At 42.9% G+C, this 22038-nt stretch overlaps 2 pseudogenes across 1 annotated transcript; both read left to right on the top strand.

Annotated features, from left to right (window-relative positions):
• Positions 1–3919: 3919 nt before the first annotated feature.
• On the top strand, positions 3920–5321 carry LOC125524626 (putative xyloglucan endotransglucosylase/hydrolase protein 23; annotated as a pseudogene). Its single transcript, XR_015610630.1, has 3 exons — positions 3920–4280; positions 4373–4566; positions 4681–5321. The product of XR_015610630.1 is annotated as a putative xyloglucan endotransglucosylase/hydrolase protein 23 (transcript).
• A 13634-nt stretch (positions 5322–18955) lies between these two features.
• On the top strand, positions 18956–20057 carry LOC125522838 (cytosolic sulfotransferase 17 pseudogene; annotated as a pseudogene).
• Positions 20058–22038: the final 1981 nt, after the last annotated feature.

Genomic DNA, 22038 nt, shown 5'->3' with positions numbered 1-22038 from the left:
GCGAGGTGCAGGCGGCGGCACGGCGTGCGCGGGCGGTGGCGCGGCGTGCAGGCGGCGGTGGGTCAGCGCGGGCGCGGGCGCGGCGTGCAGCGGCGGTGGGCAGCGCGGGTGCGGGCATGCAGGCGGCGACAAGGCAGTGGAGGTGCGGCAAGGCGCGGCACCGGCTGCGGGTTGGACAGGAGCTGGGCGTGGGAGAGCGCCCCGGCGAGCGAGCGCGAGCAGCCACGGCATGGCACGACGGACGCGAACGGCAACGGACGTTTTGGGGTTGGTTGCTGCGTTGGGCGACTCGAACAGACACCGGACGCATATGTCCACTTTCACACCCATCGCCATCCCAAACGGACGAAATCCGGACAAACCGGACGTCCGTTTTGGGTCTTGCGGTGGAGTTGGCCTTATGTTGTGCCCTCTTTCTTTTTGTTTTTTCATGCTATCAATGGTGAGTAGTCCTGTGAGCAGCAAGGCAGTGAAGAGGTTATGTTTTCTGCAGGCTCTATGTAGTTGAGATAGTCTTTCATCTGTTCGTTTTTATGCAAGTAATTTGGTGTTGTAATTTTTTGTAACCTCGTGGTTGAACCTGCTCAGGATCTAGTGGTGGTCTATTTGGTGGTCATCTATGTTCACTGTTATTTGCAATTCATAAGCTATGTTGACCTGATTACTGATTTCTTTTCTTTCATTACTTTTCTGTATGAACCTGATGGCCACTGGCAAGTGTAGCAAGAAATAAATAAGGCTTCTGTTAGGCGAAGTTGATTAGGTTGCAGTACACACTGAATGCCTCCATAAGAATCTATAGATAAAAATGCCAAATAAAGGTGAGATTGGGCATCCCATAGTCTTGATGTAGTTTTGTTAAAAAGATATTCCATTGATTTCCGTATTTGGATATATGTTTATGATCATTTTCTTCTAACTGCATCTTAATATATGCTTTTTTAGACTGTCCGTGATAAGATAATGGCTATAATGTGAGCGACTTTTACTTCCAGAAAATGCACACTAGTAAAATCTGACATGTCTTCTTATGTTTCTCATCTTTTTGTCTTCATTTGAATGATTAAAATTTAGCTTGAAATCAACAAATAGTTAATATTAACCAAGTTATTTTCCTGCTCCACTCTTAGTTGTCAAATCATGATTCATAAAGTTATTGTGCATCTTGCACAGGTTATGATAGTATGATATTATTGGTTGCAGGGTCAATGATATAATGTGGATATTTATACCGACTGATAGCCCATGGCCCATTTTAGCTCATTTTGATGTGAATGTGATGATCAAGGTTCTGACCTACAGTTTTGTATTTTCCTTGACTAATTCATGCAGCTTCCTTCTTAATATATGCCGCATGCTAATCTAAAGTTTCTCATTGTACAAAACTTGTCAGGAGAGCAAAAGGAATAAATATGCTACGGTTTTCCTTGCAGCTCAATGTTCACACCCTTCCCAGGTTAATCTTCACTATTTTCTTCTCTGTCCACACCTCATCAAAATTGAACCAAGAGGCATCACATATGTTTAGATAATGTGTGTGTGAACATGGTTTAAACTATGATGTTTCTTGGAGAGAGCAAACTAACCTTTTCCATTTGATGGTTTGTTAACTAAAATATTGATCAACGACGCTCATGCCTCTGCTTACTCATGATTAGCAAAATTAATAATGATTTCCGAAGACAAGTACCGAATTAAAAAAAACATATAGATGTATAATCTGCCCATTTTAAATTTGATTGTTTGTAGGCGTGTTAAGATAAAAGTGGTACATCAATGTTGAAATTGCCGCTTTCATTGTTCTTGAATATTGGAATTTCTTTCTATGCATGCAGGATCAGTTTCTGGAGCTTATTATCAGACAATTTTAATTACTTCCTCCTCCTATTAGCTTTTTGTGGATTTACATCATGTTCATTTATGAAAAAGAGTCTGTGAGATTTCATACTCGGGAACAATATAGTACATCTAGGTTACTATCAGCCAGACATTTTTGCGAGGGTATAGTTGCTTTATTACTTGTATAACTATCTATTCGGTTCAGATTTGAAATTATTCACATGGTCGAGAAGATCATGTAACCAAATTCACTGTCAACATGTTAACAAATACGACAACTTGATTGATGTGCACAGTTCCACCTTAAATACGATAGCTTGATTAGTGCGCACAATCCCACATCAAGAGGCATCACCAGATGGCGCCTCAGCAAAAAGTACAATAGCAACAAACATTTTTTGGAAAAGGAGGATTATCTCTGGCCTCTGCATCATCGTATCATGATGCACACAACCATATTTATTAATTATTGACTAGAGTCCGACAAAATGAATACAAGGATCAACCCAAAGCTCCTTTCAAGGCGAACAAGGTCGCTACACCTATAAGTATACGGATGTGCCATGTCCGCATAATAGAGACAATATAATCCAGTGACCTGGAGACCATCCGGTCTAGGCGTCCCATAACATGCACCGCCTGCGTACGCTTTAGGATCCGCCGCCACCATCTTCCACCATCCCGTCTTCAGAAAAAATCACCGCATAGTTCTTGTCAATCTCATCTGCCGTCGACGTCATCACGACACCAGACAGCACCACCAGCCTCCGCGTGTCGATCAATCCGCGTCCAACTCTGAGAGTTCACTGCTCCACGCCGCCGAGACCCACCGTCATCAATGCAGTCGATGTAACACCGCTCCACCTTTGGCTTCTTCAGTGAACCAGTCCTCCAAGACGATGCCCCCAGGAGGGAGAACGTCACCAAAGTCTCAGTCATCATCCGATCCGGGAGACCCAGATCTAGGGTTTCCCTCGGAACAGCTGCCACCTGGAGGAAGAGGGGCTTGCCAGCCGATGCACCTAAGCGGTGCCCACCACCACATAGCTCTCACGACAACGCCTTCAAAAAGGACACGGCACTAAGAGCGTCGTTGCCGCCCTATGGTTTTCATCCGAGAGACCGTGAGGTGAGAAAATGTAGGTCGAACGCGAACGACGTCTCCAGGAAGAAAAATGGTACCCTCGAGTGTCGCCATCGCCGTCGCGGCCGGCAGGAGCCAACCTGGGAATTATCCCAATCCAGATCCCCACCTCCTGCTTCGTCCCAACCCGGTAACCGGCTAGCAGCACGGCCATATCCGGCAAGGACTATATGCAACATGAGTTGAAGGAAGGAGCAGCTCGGCGTCGTTGGCCGCCGGGGCAGCAAGCCGTGGCAGCAACCCGCCGGCCACCCGGTCCGATCCCCGGCAGTCCACACGTCCTGCCGCGCCGCCGGACGGGGAATCCTCGCCAAAGGGACCGTCATTCTTGATCCATGGATCGCAGCATGTACCAGCCTCGAGCAGACGGAGAAGGGCCCCACTTATACTTTTATCTCACTTAGTCGCCCAAAAGACGAGCAAATGTAACATACGAGGAATCTTCACACTGTTCGAGAAGAAGAAAAAGGTCGACAAGAATTGATCGCCGTCCATCCCTGCTTATTCCTATGTTCATAAAGCATGTAGTTCCTTTTCTTTTTTAGTGCCATTTGTGTACAAAACACAAACCATCTCAAAGGCTGTAGATACAGATCCAAGCGACCAATTTTTTTCTTTAAAAAAAATCATGAGCTGTTGCATTGCCGCTAGAACTTTGCTATACGTCTCGATCGATTCTTAATGGCTCGTTGCTGTACGTGAGAGCCCATGGCGTCGCCATGTCGGGGCAGTCGGGCGTCTCATTTTCCATCAGAAAATTGGCAGCTACAGTCTACAGAGCCGGCCTGCCTGCTCTGTCTCCTCTCCTCTCCTCTCCTCTGGCGCCAACTCACACGCATTACACTCCTCTCCGGCCAGTTCGCAGAACCATCCATCCATCCATCGGGCACGCCACGCTCATCTCCAAATCCCTATATAAACCCCCCATGCCCTGCTCGTTCCACTCACACAAACACAAAGCTTCCATCCAGCTTTCTCCTCCTCATCATCAACCTTCTTCTAGTTGAGTGAGCGTACTTTTGGGATCACGAAACGCATGGCTCGCATGGCGGTTTCGGTGCTGGCGATCCTGCTCGCCTCTTGTGCCCTGGCGGCGGCGAGCTTTGACAAGGAGTTCGACGTCACTTGGGGTGACGGGCGCGGCAAGATCCTCAACAACGGCCAGCTCCTCACGCTGGGGCTGGACAAGGTCTCCGGCTCCGGGTTCCAGTCCAAGCACGAGTACCTCTTCGGCAAGATCGACATGCAGCTCAAGCTCGTCCCCGGCAACTCCGCCGGCACCGTCACCGCATACTACGTGATTAACCCGACATCATCTGCTTCTCGGTTTGCTTGGTTCATGTGCGTGCCTAACAAAAATCGATCGGCTTGGTGTGTGTGAATGTGCAGCTGTCGTCGCAGGGTCCGACGCACGACGAGATCGACTTCGAGTTCCTGGGGAACGTCACCGGCGAGCCCTACACGCTGCACACCAACGTGTTCACGCAGGGGCAGGGCCAGCGGGAGCAGCAGTTCCGCCTCTGGTTCGATCCCACCAACGACTTCCACACCTACTCCATTCTCTGGAACCCAAAGCACATCATGTATGTTTGTTGATCTCCATTGCTCAACCTTCGCTTTCCTTTCAAGAACGCTGGCCATATTTGGCTTCTGCAACACATGGACTGATTGATTTGGTGGTGTAAATAATAATGCAGCTTCATGGTGGACGACATGCCGATCAGAGACTTCAGGAACTTGGAGGGCAAGGGGATCGCCTTCCCCAAGAACCAGCCGTGCGCCTCTACTCCAGCCTCTGGAACGCCGACGACTGGGCCACGCAGGGCGGCCGCGTCAAGACGGACTGGTCCCATGCCCCGTTCTCCGCCTCGTACCGCGGCTTCAAGGCCGACGCGTGCGTGGTGACCGCGGGCGGCAAGCCGCACTGCGGCTCCAGCGTCGGCACGGAGGTCGCCCCCGGCACCGGCGCGGCGGGCGAGTGGTACAACCAGGAGCTGGACCTGACGAGGCAGCAGCGGATGCGGTGGGTGCAGAGCAACTACATGATCTACAACTACTGCACCGACCCCAAGCGCGTCGCAAAGGGCGTCCCCGCCGAGTGCTCCATGTAATCCCCATGTCCACTCAGCAAGCTAGGGTTGGACCGTCCGTGTATACGTCGATCGCCGGAGGAAGATGACCGGAGAAAGGGAAGATGGCGGCGTCTGTACTGTATGATAAATAAGGACCGGTGTGGGGGATAATGTGAAATGTAGCCGGTGGTAGATTCTTGTGTTCGTTCTTTGTCACGCTCACGCCCACTTCGTGTGTAATATATGCCTCGTCTTGTTCTTCTTCATGTGTTTGTTGCTCTCTGTTCCACTTCTCTGCAACGGCTTGGGTTGATTATTCGCACTGGCGGAGCCAGAAACTGAATATAGAAGGGCCAAAACATGTCATATAATACAGTATTAGAGGGGGCCAAATCATGTAAACCTAGATAATTTTGTTTGACAAATAAAAAATTAAAAGTACATATAGATGTATTTATGAGAGCATAGGGAAGGCTAAGGCCCCTGCCAGCACCCCCTGCCTCCGCCACTGATTGTTCGATCGCGGTACGTTTACTGTGTGCAGAGCTTATCTTGAGGCTTGACAAGCCAAGCCAGCAGTTGTTATTCACTGATAGTATAACTTTGCCCTGTCAATCATCAGTCACTCGGTCGATGGAACTACGCTGCTTTAGATGCATGCAACGTGACAAAGAAGTCACAGGGCACGGCCGCTGCCTACAAGATCACTAGCGCGACAAAGGAAAGGATAGGGGCTCGTAATAATCCGTCAGGTACTCGGGTCCCAGACTCGATCCCAGCTAGCTAGCTAGCTGCATGCCCTCATCCCTACACTGGCAAAAAGGTAGAAGGCGTGGTCTCAGTCCGGCGTTCGGATCTGCACGGGACCAATCAACGTCCTGTTAGGCATTTGACAGGCCACTGGCGTTCGCTTCTGTTCTCGTCTCGGACGAGAAGGCCTTATCTTTTCCAGGAACTGTGTGTCACTGACAAGCTCGTGCTTGACATGAGGCGGTCTGAATTTTGTTCTGTACCGTACGCAAACAATTGCCATTATGCATTTCATTCTTCTGCTTCCTTTTCCAGAGCTACTGTGCTACTGCGTATTTTTCTTACTTTTCAACTGGAGTGTCGCGTGCTTGTATGCCTGGGCGCCGATCTACCCAAGTGCCCATGACGGAGCTTAATTGCTGTACGTGGCGCAATGATGGACTCAAGAAGAGGAGACCTGCGATCTTGTCTGATTCATGAACTCTGGACAAGGGAGACATATAATTGGGTTGGGTGTACCCGGCGTTTATTTAGGTGGGGTATATGCACTACGCTCTCCATCACGCTGTCTGCTTGCTCGCTGCCTTCGTCGCATCCTGTATTTCAGACCTGCAGGACTTCCTTACTACTTCTACGGATTTAGATGTATTATTATTATTATTATTATTATTATTATTATTATTTATGATATTCATTATATTATCATGATTAGTGATGAATGGATTGAAAGTTTCCTCGAGAAAAAAAGGAATTCCTTACCACCGCAGAACCTCCCTACAATTTCACACTTGAACAAATCATTAAAACCAATACAAATCGAGCAGGAGATGATACAAACAATAAAAAAGAATTAATTCATCTGTTGATAGTGCCTTATGAGTACTCCTTGCTTCTTCACAAGGTGACCGCATCACACAAAATGTTCTCGAATAAGATCAATGGGTATAGTATATATAGAGGAGGTCCATTATTATTGACCTATTGTTTCCTACACTTGCATACTTGCATGGCATGACATTATTGTTGGCCAGCCTCTAGAATCAAAAGATTGCTGGTCCTCTATTTCGTGCAACACATGTTGTTTTGCGCAAACCGTGAAGGGGAAAAACATCATGATTGCTATCACAAAGCCACCGGTCCAAGATCTTGCATAGGTGCAGGCCATGCTTTGTTAACTACTGGAATGATTGCAAACTAGTATGCATTTGCACCCAAGGTAAATAAGTTGTGTACTTGTAAGGGCATCTTCAACAGGTTGTATGCTAGACTTGGTTGTAAAATGTTCATGTCATCAATCAACAAACTATCATACAACTACTCCAATAGGTTGTATCTAAGTTATTCAATAGATTATGAGAAAATAAATGTGATTGCTCTCTATTTTACCTTGGAGCTTGTGCAAAGGTTGTTGGTTAATCTACATACAAAGTTTGCTCGCTCTCCATATTTATTACATGTCACATCATCACTATGTACTAGGTGGCAAATTTACCAACACATATCTTACAATTGTTGGAGATGCCCTGAGGGTTGTGATTATTTATACCCCACATAATACTTTTTGAGTTGTTTTTTTACTTGTTACAGCATCTCCAAAGAAGACCTTCAAACCTTTGGTATTTGTCAGGATTATGTGTCTAGATCTTTCTGTCAACTTTTGTCATCCAATGGAGACCTCCATCGACTCGCGAAGTGGTCCAAACGTTCGTTTTTCCTAAATCCGATAGAAACATGGAGAGTGTTTGCCAGAGTCCGGACATGCACTTGACCAACACAAAACCTCCATGTGATCCTTCTCTCTTTTCTCTATCTTCACATGCATGGTTCCCGTCTTACCTCTCCTCCTAACCGGACACCACATCACAATATTCCACCACATGCATGGTACCCCACCGCTCTCGCTCTCTCCTCCCAAGCAGATTAGTTTGTGAAAATTCGTTTGTTCATTCCTGGTTTTAGATTTATTCAGGACTGTTTCCACATTTTGAAACATCAAGTGACATGTGTGGCAGAAATTTGAACTCGGGTGGTTTTCAATTCTCATATTTTGAAGCGAAAAAACCTACATATTTTCTTTTTGCCCAAGATTAGGCTTTAAAATGGTGCACATTCCAAAGCCCAAAAGTTCATTGCATTTACAAAGGACACTATAGTTGTGTTGAAAAAATATTTCCCATTTTGGGATTCATCATTTCTTTTGTATTTTCATTATATTATGATTTACATTATCTTAATTAGTAGCGAGGCATCAATTTTGTGGAGGAAAACCAGGCTCGAGGTAAAAGAAGAGAGGAACCAATTGTTGTTTTATTAAGTGATTTATGTTGATTTTGCAAATTTCTTCATATGAATTTAAGAGGAGTTCTTCGTGCTATAACAGTTGTTTCATGTAGTGTAACAATGTAATTTTGTCTCACACAACTATGAATTAACTAGTTTTAACTTTAAAAAATAATCAGATATAGAAAGATGTTCACTATAATGTAAACATTTGGTTATTTGGTGAAAATACTTATCATGTTTGTTCTTAGTTCAAGAAAATATGAAATCTTGTCCGTGTTTCAATGCCAGATTGACTATCCTCGGTGTCGACTCAGAGACAATGTTGTGATGTAAAGAAAATGTAGTGTACGTGTTTCTATTATAAAGTAGGCCAATGTCGTATGAGTAGTCCATTTTTCTTAATGAATGAACTCCCCCCTAGAGAAACTAGTAATTACATATTTTTGTTCGTTATCACTCCCTCTGTTCGTAAATATAAGATGTTCTAATATTTTATGAATTGGACGTATATAGACACATTTTAGTGTGTTTGTTCACTCATCTTAGTCTATATGTAGTCATATTGAAAATTTGAAATATCCAAGACTCTTTATATTTATGAAAGGAGGGAGTACTTCTATAATGTGAATCTACGGTAGGTGGGTTGGACTTACGTCCATCCAACCGGAGTCTACCCATAAGAGCAAGTACAATAAAACTGAGTCAGCTGGCTATAAAAGATAAACTAGTATATTCTTGTTTAATTGGAGGAAAGAAAAGAGGAGAAAGAAGGTAAGCGGGCTCTTGGTGAAGAGCTAGCTCTAGCACGTGCTCCTAGGCACTTTGTGAGAGTGGAAGATGTGTCATATAATAAAAATGTAGTACACTCTTTTAATCAACTATTGTACATATTGATTATAAAATAGGCTATACTAGATGACATGTCAATGATTTATAGCTAGCAGTTAGCTATACTATTAACCATGGTCTAATAGATACACCAGGTAAGATGAGTAGAGCAGGGACTCATGGACAGTGGGCCCACGAGGCCAAACTTGCCAATGATTTTCAGGGACTAGGGAGTACTGGACGAGACTTGCCTACTCCTCCAGCGTGCTCCCATCCGTGCTTCTGCATACGTGGCATGATTTAATTGGAACAAAATAAGGCCCGGCCCCATCCTCTTAAAATCAGGGGGGGAAGATGATTAGATTAGAAAGAAAAAGGAGAAAAAGACAGTCGTAGGATGGAGTGGGAGCACGGATGGGAGCATGGCGAGGGAGCATGCACCAGTGGTATTGCATTGCGATTTTCGGCTAATTCAGGGACCAGGTCGTCCCCAGCCGTATGCTACCCCTATTCCGCATAGACACAAGCCGTGGAAGTTCGGTGCTCGATGGCAGATCACACCTTCAGATAGCCCTCGTGCATGGCCCTCTCGAGCTCGCCAATGTGGGAGAGGATGCTGGGGCTCTCATCAGAGTTACCGTTTTTGCGTGGGAGTGCAGTTTTGGGGAAAACCTGATGTGGAGATGGAAACTGACGGAGATGAGAGGACGCTAGAAATCTGCCTGCCTGCCTGCCAAGATCAGCTTGGCGTGTGCACGGACCGGTAATCCGGTATGAGGGCACATGGCCTGAGATAATTGGTCAGCCATCCTGGACACATGCTAGCCACGGTTAACTGAAACCCATTTGAAGCGAGAACCACACTGGCAAACAGCAAAGATCAATGACGGACCGGGTGATGAGAGCTTCGTGAGCGAGCAATGGTTGCTGTAGCTTCAGTTACAGTTGAAGCCGCACGGCCATCGTTCGAGCTGTGTCCAACTGAACTAGCTACTGGAGTAGTAACCCTATAACTAGCGGCTAATGCTTTGTTTAGGTTGATCCCAGTACAGGTTTAATTATAACTTTCGGTACTGCTCCAGCTACGAAGTGGCTGAAACACTGGACTGTCTTGGTGCTGTACCGTGAGTCCGAATCATTAGCTAGCTACTGTCCGTAGGCGGTACTCCACTACTCCTCACTGCTAAGAAGAACCAGTACTCCCTCCATTTTATATACAAGATCACTATGAAATATACATTTTGCATCTATACAAGGCTATCAACAGTAATCATGGCAAAATTAATGATATTTTCTCGTACTAGCAACCTGTTTAATAGTTGCATGCATGTAGTCATAATGACAGTCAGTTACTTTCTTCACTCAGTTTTCTTGCATACATGTAGGGTATTAATGATCCCAGTAAACGAAAAGAAAAGCTAACTTTCAAAACAAACAATAAATTTTACATTGATATCTGTAATTTGAGTTTGTGACCTTGTATATAAAAACGAAGGGAGTACTACATACTCCCTCCGTCCGCGAATAAGTGTACATCTAAGTTTTATCCTAAGTCAAAGTTTTAAAACTTTCACCAACTTTATAGAAAAAAGTAGCAACATTTATGGCACTAAATTAGTATCGCTAGATTCGTTTTGAAATGTACTTTCATAATATATCAATTAGATGTCATACATGCTACTCCTGGCTATAAAGTTGGTCAAAATTTTAAAACTTTGACTAGAACAAAAGGTAGATGTTCATTTATTCGCGGACGGAGGGAGTATGGGAGTTTCATTGCGATGTCAAACAGTGATAAATAGGGAGCAGAGGTAACATAAATAGCTGACCCGTGATCCAACCACCACCTGGCTTTGAAATGTTTTGGCCACTTAATTAGGCTAGTCATAGTGGGAGCTTAGTTAGTAACATAGCGCACTTTAAGAAATTTTTGCTTATGTGGCATATATTTAATGATGAGAGAGGTGTTTAAGAGTACTCCCTCTGTCCGCGAATAAGTGTATTTTTAGGTTTTGTCCTAAGTCAAAGTTTTAAAACTTTAATCAACTTTATAGGGAAAAGTAACCGCATTTATAACACTCAATTAGTATCACTAGATCTGTTTTGAAATATACTTTCATAATATACCAATTTGACGTAATATATGTTACTAATCTTTTGTATATAGATGATCAAAATTTAAATTTTTTGACTTAAGACAAAAACTAGAAGTACACTTATTTACGGACGGAGGGAGTAACATAGTATGTTACTGTAACATAGCGCTTTCCGAGAAAGTATGAGTCTGTAAGATAATAAATGAAGTCATCTATGACATTATTATTATGTTACTTTACACTATAAAAATAGTAACTTAGACTAGTGTCATATGCATGACACTACTCCCTCCTTCCATTTATATAGGGCCTAATACATTTTTCAAGACGGCCTTTGAATATTGACAAGATTAATAATACTCCTACATGACATGCATAATGTGAAAATTATATCATTGACATCTCCTTTCACGTACGAATTTGACGACATGCTTTGTGTAAATTGCATGTCATATATTGTTGCTCTAACATTTGGTCAAAGTTAGTCTCAAAAAACGCATTAGACTTTATATAGATGGAAGAAAAGAGTGTATAAGTTACTCCCCACTATGACCAGCCTTAGCAACTGTATCAGGGACGAAAGTGGCGCATCAGCAACTTGGGTCTCGGGTGTTTTGATCGGTGCCCGTCGATGACCGGGGAGACCTACAGACACCACAGCAGCTGAAAACGATCACGAATCGGCACGGCCTGGGCGATGGGTGAGTGGGCGTGGACGGGATGAGTTAGTGGCGACAACGCCTGCCTGAACAGCGCGCCGACGACTTGCAGTTATTCCGCCGGCACGATGCTGCTGCCGACAGATTTTCGTGGAACATATTTCTCTGTCGTATGATTCGTTAGGTTCCGGTCTCGGGGGAACGTGACCTTATGGCTCTACAGGCGCCACATGGGTACGACAGCGTGGCTTCATGGCTGCAAGAGATAGATAGAGAGCGAGAGAGAAAATGAGCCGTGTGTTGTTAGATGAAAATGACTTGTTTTCTCTCCATCGATGCGTACACGTCGATCGCCGGAGCAGCACGACCGGAGATAGGGAAGATGGGGGATATTATTGTGGTGACGGGAAAACGTATTTCCGGATGCAAAGAGGCGTTTTGTGCAGCCACTGGTTGGTGTCGCGGCTCCAGTGCTCCGCCATACATGCAAGAACATTTTGTTCTGCTTTGTCCACCGGGTGCGGGGCATGCCTGCATGGACGTACGTGTGGTTATTACGGGAGCTCGGTCAGGGCAAGGCATGGGCGCAGCTCACTGCCCGCAAGACGATAGAGGAAAGTACAAGGGCCTTGGTTCGTAGTAATGATCATCTCAGGTCCCAGCTATCCCTACGCCTTCTTCGCTGCCACGCTTGGTAGACTGTGAAATGCATGCATGTACGCTCGAGCTGCTTCGAGGCCTTGTTAGGATTGGTCTGGATCAGCACGCAAGGAACTGATCAGGCTTCAGACGCCTATCTTCTCGAGATCCGAGTGTACAGTACGCGAGCCACACTCACACAACGATCCAGAAATGCCGCGCAGCTGGCTATTTCTACTTGCACTTTCAGGGCAGAGTTCACGTGCTCCCGTTCCCTCATTTTTTTTAAATTCAGTTTTAAACGTTTCAAACAATTCTGAAAAAAAATTGAATGTTCATAAGGAATGTGTCAACAACCCTTAATCAGAATTTTTTGAAACATTTAATCCAGAGACAAACAAAGAAAATAAAAGTATAACGAAGAAACAAAGAAAAGCCAAAAACCCAGAGAAAAAAATTTAAAAAGAGGTATAAAAAAGAAAAAAAAAGCAAATAAACCAAAGAAAAAAGGGGGGAAAGCGTCTGAAAACCCCAACTGTGAGTGAGTTTCTGCCCCAAAACAGACGCTACTCTCACTATAAGCGAGACATAATTCTTGTAGATTTTTTGGACAGAAAAAGGGGCACTACTTTGTCTCGCCTGCTGCACAACGGCGCGAGAACTATATCTCGCTTATAGAAAGATGGAAGGATCTCTCGCTCGATCACTATTATTAGTTCACTGGCTTTGTCGTTTGCTCGACCGCCATTGTTTGTTGGTTTAGTTCGTCTTTTTCAGATTTTTCAATTTTTTTCTCTTCGTTTTCTTTCTTTCTTCTGGATTTTCTTCAGTTTTTCTATTTTTGTATTTTCACCGAGTTTATTATTGTTTCTTTTGTGATTTTTAATGGATTTTCCTCTCTCATTATTTTTTCTTTGCTTCTCTTCCGGTATTCATTATTTTTTCTTTTCTTTCTTTGTTTCATTTCTTGTTTTCTTCGTCTTTGTTTCCTTCTCGGGTTTAACTATTTTCATTTTTACATTGATTTTCTTTGGGTTGTTATTCTTTCTTTTTCCATCTTTTGTTTTACTTCTGGATTTTCATTGATTTTCTTCAGATTTTTTTATTTCTTTTCAACACATATTTATTATTTCAGTGTAGAATATACATTTTATTTAAGTGTATACGTGAAACATATTTTTACACACATTGAACATCTTTTAAATGTAAGATACACATTTTCTTTTTATTACATATTTCACACATTTTTATTAAATGGTCAATATTTCTTGAAATACACATTGACATTTTTGTTATAGGAATAGATTTTTTTTCAAAAAGTATGTAAACATTTTTGAAAACACGATTAACCTTGCTGAAAGATGTTTTTATGTCTACTTTTTCAATAAACATTGTATATTTTCTGTATATATTGGGAACATTTTCTATATACACATTTAATATTTTCCAAATACATGGTTAAATCATCTGCCAACATATTTTTTCTGATGTCTACTTTTTTTATACACACTACTACAGGAATATCTTTTATATTCACGTTTAATATTTTCCTATTACATGATTAACATTTTTGAAACTTATTTTTAATATCTACATTTTCATCTACTTTTTCCATAGACATTCTACATTTTTTGTATACATCATGAACATTTTTTAGACTAGATGATGCCCCGCGCGTTGCTGCGGGAACCTTGGTGAAATAAATGCATAAATTGATGCTTGAAAAAAATAAAGTATGTTGTCCACATGAGCTATTGATTATTCATCTCAAATAGAAACTTGTGCAAGCATAGACTAGAACATCTGGACTCAGGCACAAAGACGGTCATGTTTGAAAAGTTTCCCATTGACTGTCTATGCCCGCACAAAAATAAGTAAAACAAAGTAACATGCATGGGTGCTGAGGTGACATGATCGCATGAATATATTAATGCATAAATTATAACTTATGTCCACATGCATGACTTAATGATGTGGCATAGTTGCATGTAGAGAAAAAATAGATAGTGGGTTGCAACTATATAAGAATAGAAGATACACATTTAACCTTCTTTAAATACATGATTGATATTTTTATTTTGGATCCATGGATAATATTGCCATCCCTACTCTCGGCGACTCAAAATCGATGAAACAGGGAGGAACGTCTGCCAAAAAAAGGTTCTCAAATGGGACAGTTCTATATTTTAATTAGTTTTTTTAGACACTTTTAATTAGTAAGAAGACGCCTAGCATGATTGATATTAATTTTTTAGACACTTTTAATTAGTAAGAAGACCCCATGCTGGTTAGGCCTTACTCCGTGACAGAATCCAGCACATCCATTTCTCTTACCTTCTTAACTGGACCATGGTTGGGCCAGAATTGCTAGAGGTGTGGAGCAGAGCCACTGAGCCAGCATGTGTGGTTGTTCATGGAACCTCGTATAGGCGTTTCCTATTTGGCGCCCGATGTACCTGTTAATGTCTTAAATGCAAACAGGCGCACACAAACGCGTGCGCGACGTTCGTTCACGGTGATTTGAACCTGCTACCTCCCTGTACTGGGTAAACTGCAGCCACCACCCGCTCACAATGCCTCTTGTGACCAATTCTCCCTTTTCTTCTTTATTTTATTTTTCCTTTTTTACTTCCTTTTCTTTTTTACTTTATTTTAATTCATGAACACTTTTCAAGTAATTGACTTTTTTTTCAAAATCGATGATTTTTTTTCTTTTCAAATTTGTGAACTTTTCCCAGAATTAATGAATATTTTTTCAAATACATGAACTTTCTTTTCGAAATCGATGGATTTTTTTCTGAATTTTTGAGTTTAAAAAAAACATTGATGATTTTTTCGAAATCAATTATTTAAAAAAACGACGAACATTTTTTATAATTTGTGATCTTTTTTGCAAATAAATGAAATTTCTATAAAATGGATGATTTTTTTCCTATGCTGATGAACATTTTTTATAATTTGTGAAGTTTTTTTTTGAAAATCTATGGACTTCTGTAAAAATTGATGATCTTTTTAAAATTTTGAGAACTTTTTCGAAAATTAATGAACTTTTTTTCAAAATCAATGAAATTTTTTCAAAATATTTTTTTGTTCAATCTGTGAACTTTCAAAAATCACATCCCCCCCCCCCCCCCCCCAAAGAGTCACATTTTTCTAATATATGTGCAATAAATAGTACGGCTACAATTGTTCTTAAACTACTCGCGCTGAAAACTATGACTAGCGCCTAGTAGTTCTAGTGGTTTGGTAACCTACATTTGAGCTAGACAGTTGGAGCTCGATTCCTTGCCGGAGCAACTTTTTGGGGGACTTTTGATGCAATAAATTCATTTTCGGTGCACTGGATGGTTGTGGGCCGGCCTATCGGGTGCGGCAGCGAGCGCCAGTTCCCTGAACCAGCACATAAAGCGCCGTATATGCTGCAAACAGGGAGCTCGTATCTGCCGCTCTTTGCGGCAGATTGTCAGCTGAACACACAGGCTAGTACTTTAGCAATGCAAGGTAGAGCGAGCGAGGCTAGTACATTAGCGATGCAAAAAAATATTGCTCCACCGACAGATCAAACCTACGACTCTCACTAAAGATGACGACCTGCCGACAAGTTGAACTAGCGAGTGTTGTTGACCATACAATAGAGGAAAGCCTTAATGGCCAACTAAAATGCAGATTCATTTTTTTTATTTCGAAGACAAACATTTTTGAGAACACGAACCTTTTTCTAAAATCAAACAATTTTCGTGGACAGGAACATTAAAGATCACTATTTTTTTTCAAAACGCGAACCTTTTGAACAAGATTTGAAAACACAAACAGTTTTTAAGAAATGAACATTTTTCTAAAATTATGAACAAATTATGGAAAGAACATATTTTGAAATCTATAAATAAATTGAGAACACGAACATTCTTTTCGATGGGAACATTTTCTGAAAGTCAAAATCAAAATTTGGATACATGACCATTTTTTTAATGCGAATATTTTCTGGAAATCCAGAACAAAATTCGAAAACACAAATAGAGATTTTAGAGAAAAAAACAAGTAAAACTGCCTAACAAATTTGAAACATGATTTTTTTTAAAAAAATGGGATTTTTCTTTAAATTTCCGAACATCTGTTGACAAACAAATTTGGAAAATAAAAATTAAGAAAAAATAAAGAAATCAAAAAAGGAAAGAAAAGAAACAAAAAGTAGAAATCAAAAAATGAAACAAAGTAAAAGGAAAAAGTAACCAAAAAAGAAAAAATAAATATAAAAAGTAAAAACCAGCTCAGGAGCCATCTAGAAGGTTCTCAAAACCAGAAAAATGGCTGGGAAAGTCTAGAAGTTTCCAAAACCGAAAAACGCTGCAACACGTTAACGGGCCATCCATGTCACCGCTCGATCGCCAGCTCATGCGCGAAAGATCGACAATTTGATGCAGAATGCATCAAGTAGGATATTCTTGCAAAACATGTGTCATATTAGGAGCGTGACGCAAAGCAGTTCACCCGACTGAGCCGATCTACTAGGGTTCGAGCAACTTGTCTTTTTTAGCTCTTGATGAAAAACCATAAAAAAAAACTAGTTTCTCTTACTCCTATTGTTTGGGCCACAGTTAGGCCAGAATTGCTAGATATGTAGAGGAGAACCAGTGAGCTAGCATATGTTGTTGTTCATGGGGAGAGCGGCACAATACAGTTCGCGCGATTGGGCTAGCCCAATGGGGCGTGAATGACTTGTTTTTTTAGTGCAAAAGTACGTTGTGCTTGCGAGGAATCGACCTAGCAACCTCATGCTACCGAACACCCGCTGTTAACAACTAGGACTGATAGCTGTTGGTGACCAATGGGAAGCACGAAATGTTTAAGAAATAATGCAACTTCGAGAATTGAAAACTTTTTTTAACATTGTGAACAATTTTGAAATGCTAATTCTTTCTGAGAAATGCAAACAATTTTTAAGTTAATTTTTTCTTGGAATTTATAACATTTTATGAAAAAAACTAATTTTTAAAACTGAACAATTTTAGAAATTTCCAAAAGAAATTCAAAGTGCGAACATTTTTTGAAAAACAAGAACAATTTTTTGAGAACAAGAATCATTTTCAAAAATGCAAACATTTTTTGCGACGTGATTTTTTCTAAGAAAAGAGAACAAATATTTGAAAATCCAAACATATATTTAAAATAGTGAAGTAAATTCACAATTCCGGACATTTTTTCAAAAATGAACAAATTGTTAAGAACGTGAACAAAAATTAAAATTCCGAATAACTTTTACAAATTGATTTTTAAAAAATTCTCAACATTTTTTGAAAAAATAATTGACAAAAAAGAAACAGGAAGACGAGATTTTTTTAAAAAAGGAACAAAAAAAACGAAAAAAAAGAAGACGAAAAAAAAGGGTGGCCTCGCACGTAGTACAAGTGGGCCGGCCCACTCTGTCTTCCCTTGTGCGTTTCGGCTCCTATTTGCTGCAGTGAGCTCCGCTCAAGAAACAAATCTCATCTGTACGCTGTTTCTCCTAAAAAAATAGGGAACCCAAAAAGGGATACTGATAGGAAGTGTTTCCCAAAAACATATAGAAATAAACAAACAATCCTGATGAAGGTGTGGGAGCTACAGCTGCAATTATTCAAGATGAAAGAAGTAATTTTTTGGGGCTTAGTGCAAATTTGTTCCTCACGCAGCGGATGTCACATCTACAAAAGCTTTGGCACCGAGAGATGGGCTAGTGTTTGCTAACTCATTGGGGTGCAACAGACTAGAAGCGAAGTCAGATTCTATGCAAGTTATAAATTCGTTGAATGGTCAATCAAATTGGTGGGATTCGGCGGCGGCCATCTTCGCTGATTGTGTGGATACAAATGTGTTGATTGGGGAGGTCATTTTATCGAAAAAGGCTTTCGCCCTATAAAGCACCAATCAACAAGCATCCAGTACAAACACACACCACGCCACCGCAACACATTGAGGAGGGCATTTTTAAGCATTGTTATCGTTCGTTTAATCAAGCGGCTCATGTGCTAGCCCATTTTGTTATTGTAATAAGATGTCTAGTAGTTGATTGGACGAGCCTCCTGACATTATTGCCACCAAGCTTGTAGACAATGTAAATCTGTTTTAATTCAATAAAGCTAGCCATGATAGCTTTTCTTTTAAAAAAACAATATGAACGCTGTTAGTTCTCGATTAAAAACTTGCACAGTGTTTCTAAAAAAGATGATCTAGTAGAAGCGCGACCGTGAGAGCCGACTGCATGCAATGTGCACTTCAGGCAAGCCTTTTTCCCATGTCTAACATGTATTTATGCTGAGTTTATGTTTCACACTTTGAAACATCCATTCTCGTGATGGACGTCCCAGAGAAAGTCCAACCAATGCAGATCGTATCCATACCACGCTTGAAATTTCTCCTAGTTCAGTTTTGCCATCGTAATGAACATATAGCTAATATCCGTCGATCACGTGGTTGGTAGGAGCTGTTGGGGAGAGAATTAATAAAACACAGCTCGCTATTCTCGTGGCTACTTTTCCCTCTTTTTGTACATTCACATTATTGCAAAAGACAATGCGAGTTGTTGGCTGGTCACTGTTATATGACACCCTGAAACCATTAACATATATAAACAGCCCAACCCCAGCCATGGCACACCTTCATTCTGAGGCCATGGAGAGTTCAGAAACTCGTCCATCTGAAGCCGTGTCATCCAAAACCCATACCGAAAATCTCATAGCAACACTTCCAACCAGAGAAGGATGGTCCACGCCACTCCTCCTCTACAACAACTGCTGGATCAGACCACATTGCCTCAACGATGCCATGGCTGTCCAGGACAAGCTCAAGCCCAGCCCCGACGACATCATCCTCGCCGCGCATCCGAAATGCGGCACCACCTGGCTGAAGGCCCTCCTGTTTACCGTCCTAAACAGATCTCGCTACACCTTCGCCGACCACCCGCTGCTCAACTTGTGCCTTTCGTCGCGCTACTGCCGGGAGACCTCGACAGAGCCGAGATGCTGCCCTCTCCGCGGCTGCTCTCCACCCACCTGCCGCTCCCCCTGCTCCCACCCGCAGTTTCCACCCTCGGCTGCCGGATCGTGTGCGTCTGCCGGGAGCCCAAAGACGCATTTCTCTCAAGGTGGCACTTTGAGAAGAAGTTGCACCAAGGTATATCCCTAGGTATGGATGAAGCATTCGCAATGTTCTCCGAGGGGTGCACGCCTTACAGTCCTTTCTGGGATCGCTATCTCGAGTACTGGAAAGAAAGTTTGGCGAGACCACGAGAGGTGATGTTTCTGAGGTATGAGGAGATTATGTCAGACACACCCAAGGTTATTAGGAAGCTAGCAAGCTTCCTCGGCCCCGTTCACCCGTGAGGAGGAAAGCGGCGGAGTCGTGGAGCAAGTAGCTGATTTATGCGGCTTCACTTCACTTAGCAGCGTCGACCCCAATCGGGCAGATCGTGTTGAAGTTGAGCATGCAGGAGTTAAGCTCGTTGTTAATCCCTCTTCGCTGTTTAGGAAAGGGGAGGTTGGAGATTGGGTGAACCACATGAGCAAGGACATGGCAGCTAGAATGGACCAACTTGTCGCTGAGAAGTTCAAGGGATCAGGTCTCACGTTCTGACATGTGCATGTTGTATCGTGTACTGTGTACGATTGATCTCTACAACTTTGCATCGCATGTGTAGGTCATGCATTTCCCTTTTCTCCCCTCATGTATTGAGCAAGCTTTATTGATTCAAATGAAACAGATTTATTATTCCCTAAGTCCACCCAGAATTTGGGATTTGTCTTTTTCTATTTCAACCAAGTAGCACAGTCAAGTCGAGCTGCATAAAAAGAATATATGCAGCACTTTAGGCATTGAATTAATGTGTAGTTTTTTGGTTGCATATTTCTAAAGCTAAAATTGCATATATGGTCCGGATCCGACTAGCGAGAAGTTGGCAGCCGATAGATAGGTTGCTGGCAGCAGTGATGGTTTCCACAATAAGTATGTGCGTACTCTTGGTGAAACCTATGATCTCGTTGTTGGATTATGGATGGGCTTAGGCCCATATAAGACACTAATCCTTGGTTAATTTTGAGGCCCATGTATGAGATGGCGGGTGGTGGGAAGTTTAGTCCCACCTTGCTAGTTAAGGAGAGTTGAGACCCCTTTATAAGGGCTGCTCTACCACTTGCCATTGTGAGCTTGGGAAAAGGAGTGGTACAAGCGCGCTCCTCCTCCGCCGCCCACCTCGTCCCGACGCGCGCGCGCCGCGGGTTGCGGGAATGAGCCGAAGCTTATTTTTGCCGCTCAGGAATGAATTAATTAATCAGAGATTAATTAACGAGTCGCTAAAATGTGGGCCACTGTCCAAGACGCTGGACGGTGGGCTGACTTGCGTTGTCGGGAACAACGACTCCCTCGCCGGGAGTGGGCCGACTCGGTCGTGGGCCTCGACAAGGCCCACGACTTTCTTCCTTACGGACTATATAAGAAGGCTCTGGCCAGTGAAGTAACCAAGTTCGGTTCACTCACTCCCTCTCGTGCGACCTAGCCGTCATCTACTGTTCCTCACTATGTGCTGCTTTCGGCGATCCCATCCCGACGACTGCGTGCACGGCTGGTCGGGAGAGCAGGTGCCTCCGGAACCCTGTCGTTCGAGATCCTGCCCGGGAGAACGGCAATAAGATTTTTGGGGAGCGTCTCGACGCGACTGCTCCCGATCCGTCCCCAACTCTGTTCGCCTCTGCTTTCACTACTTCCTCTACATCGACACCATGGCCGACGACGTCACCGCTAAGAAGAAGGCCACGGACAACGCCGAGGCTGCTACTGCAGCCGCCGCGTTGGCCTGGCCAACCGGAGGATATGATCTGTTCATCCCTCGTTTACTCGTACTTATGCTAGCCGTATATGTGCTGCTCATAGAAGGTTCAGTTTTATGTTCTGCACGCGCTAGTATGCTTATGTATCGCTATGAGATGCATACCTTTTATGCCATGCTTACTGTTTACTCGTGGATAAGTCTAATCGGAAAAGTGCTAATATTTCCAACAATCCAAAAACCTTATTTTAAGCACTTTTCGATTCAAGGCTTTGCTGCTACTCTGAAACCGGAAAAGTTTACCGGGACACATTTTAAGCGTTGGCAGACTAGGACCACCTTGTGGCTCACAGCGATGAACGTGTTCTGGGTTGGTGGTGTGTCCCTCACAGAAACGATTGCTCCTGAACAGGAGAAGGCGTTTAGGGAGGCAACCACAATCTTTCTGGGAGCAGTTCTGAGTGTGATTGGAGACAAGTTGGTTGACGCCTATATTCATATGGGTGTTTCCAAAAACTTGTGGGATGCACTCGAAGTCAAATTCGGCGCAACTGATGCTGGCAGTGAGCTGTATGCCATGGAGCAGTTCCATGATTACAGGATGGTTGATAACCGTTCTGTATTGGACCAGGCTCATGAGATACAGTGCATTGCTAAGGAGCTGGAGCTCCTGAAGTGTGAGTTACCGGACAAGTTATTCGCGGGTCGCATTATTGTAAAACTCCCTCCTAGTTGGAGGAACTTTGCTACTTCTCTCAAGCACTTGAGACGTGAATTCTCTGTTGAGGATGTCATTGGTCATCTCAGTGTTGAGCAGAACTCGAGAGCAAAAGACTCGCACGTGAAAGGGGCAGAGGGTTCTTCTAGCGCCAATGTGGTGCAGAAGAACTTTCACAAGTTCAAGGGAAAGAACTCTGTCCAGCAGAATACT

The sequence above is a fragment of the Triticum urartu genome, chromosome 7A, assembly GCF_056163025.1.
Source record: "Triticum urartu cultivar PI428250 chromosome 7A, HENAU_Tu73, whole genome shotgun sequence".
In the NCBI taxonomy this organism is placed as follows: domain Eukaryota; kingdom Viridiplantae; phylum Streptophyta; class Magnoliopsida; order Poales; family Poaceae; genus Triticum; species Triticum urartu.
Note: the sequence above shows the minus strand (reverse complement) of the source record. Positions and strands in the feature narration are given on the sequence as shown.